Source organism: Pelecanus crispus, chromosome 5, assembly GCF_030463565.1.
Source record: "Pelecanus crispus isolate bPelCri1 chromosome 5, bPelCri1.pri, whole genome shotgun sequence".
Lineage (NCBI taxonomy): Eukaryota > Metazoa > Chordata > Aves > Pelecaniformes > Pelecanidae > Pelecanus > Pelecanus crispus.
Window position 1 is genome coordinate 31562416 of NC_134647.1, and position 2165 is coordinate 31564580.

Here is a 2165-nt window from a genome sequence, read left to right on the forward strand (position 1 = left end):
TTTACCTCAACATCAGGGAGACTGGAGGGTAACCTTAGTTTCAGAGAAGACAGCTGCACCTGTGAATCATCAGGTCCCCAAGACAATTAACAAAGAATAACATCTTCCTGAGCTAGCCCAACCAGCATGGGGGGTGTGAATACGTAGCTCAGCCCAACACAAAAGTATAAACACTAGGTAACTGATAAAACATTTGAACTTTGAAAAGAGCAATGGGCTTGAGCTGGCTTCAGCCCACATGTTCCATTGTGACCGGGGGATGCCCAATGTCATGATGGTGAGCATACAGAGACGGGTAATGAGAATCATGTTTGTATTGTGATTCAACTGTCTATTGCAATTGCTGAATTATGCTTGCACTGTGATTTCAGTATGTTGCGGCATCACTCTACTAAATCAAAATCCCATGTAGCACCAAATATACCAAATAAGTAAATCTGATATCCAGTTCCTCCTCGTGTGGAATATCTGAAAGAACCTGGTCTGAGAGTATTGAACTCTGACACAGAGAAATATGAAAAACCAGAAATGCTGTAGATTCACAACTTCACCACTGGAGCAGCTGCCACCTTCCAGCAAGTTTCTCCCAGAGGAAGCAGTTATTTCATTTAAAGCCAGATTCCCTTATCATAAAACAACATTCACAAATCTAATTACTAACATTGTATCAGGGTCTCATTTATGAAAACATTATAAAAATGTAAATAAATTTTTGCCACATTTCCTAAATGGGTAACCACATGTCAGCCACAGAACTGTATCATACCTGGTAACACCTTCTGGTAACTTTTAACCACAAACAGCACTCTCATTCACACAGTGCTTGTAATATCTATTTATTATTTAGGAAACCTGTACGAACAGAGCTGTGATTCTAAGAATGGTCATTCTGCCTTTTACTTGGAAGGTGAAAAAGGGTAAGGGAAGCAAAATGCAACTGCCAACACAGTGTGGAATTAGAAAAAAAAAAAAGTTTTGCTTCAAGAACACAAGCAGGATTGAATAAAGAACCCCTGTTTTATGGCTAGATATGGATTTCCAAAAAATGCAAACTAAAAAAAGCAGAAGTTACAAAGTGTCTCAAATCCACCCTGTATCTTGTTATAAACTCAAAAGGAATGTAGCCTTTAGAATCCCATCCAGCTCCCACACACCAGTGCTGAGGATGCAAGGTAAGAACAGCCTCACTGGCATCAGCTGCCATTATCATGAAAGTCCTGAACTTAAACTTACTTCTTTCCCACCATCTCTCCAGCTGCTAATGAAGGGATATCAATATGCTACCCCTTGGGGTGGCTGCCATTGAATACTTTAATGAGAGCAAAATAACAACTTCTGCTGAAGTGAAAGCGTTTGTCATGCTGACTGTCCCTCAGTCAGCTCATCCAAAAGAGAAACACACCACAGACAAAGGTGAAAACCAAAGAGTATTTATTACAGAAACCAGAGTCTGCAGGAGCTAGAGTCTGTTGCCAGGAGAAGGCACCTCAGAGTAGAGGATCTAATGGAGTGGGACCTTCCTTCCAGTGGTTGACAGCCACTAAAAACAGACTGTCCCCTAAGAGCTCTGAGAAAAAACACCATTAAAACCCTTACTACTAAAAAACCTAAACAGCAGTGCTGTTTAGCCAAGTAAATTAATAACATAAAGTAAACCAAATATTTGGAGGAAAAGAACCAAACTTGTTGTCGTGGTTTAGCCCCAGCCAGCAACTAAGCACCATGCAGCCGCTCGCTCACTCCCCCTACCCCGATGGGATGGGGGAGAGAATCATAGGAGTGAGAAAACTCCTCGGTTGAGATAAGAACAGTTTAATAATTGAAATAAAGTAAAATGGTAATGATAATAATAACAATATAATAATAATAATAGTAATATACAAAGCAAGTGATGCACAATGCAATTGCTCACCACCTGCCGACCAATACCCAGCCAGTTCCCGAGCAGCGATTGCGGCTCCCCAGCCAACCCCCGCCCAGTTTCTACACTGAGCATGACATCATATGGTATGAAATAGCCCTTTGGTCAGTTTGGATCAGCTGTTCTGGCTGTGCCCCCTCCCAGTTTCTTGTGCACCTGGCAGAGCATGGGAAGCTGAAAAGTCCTTGACTAGCATAAGCAGTACTTAGCAACAACTAAAACATCAGCGTGTTATCAACATTCT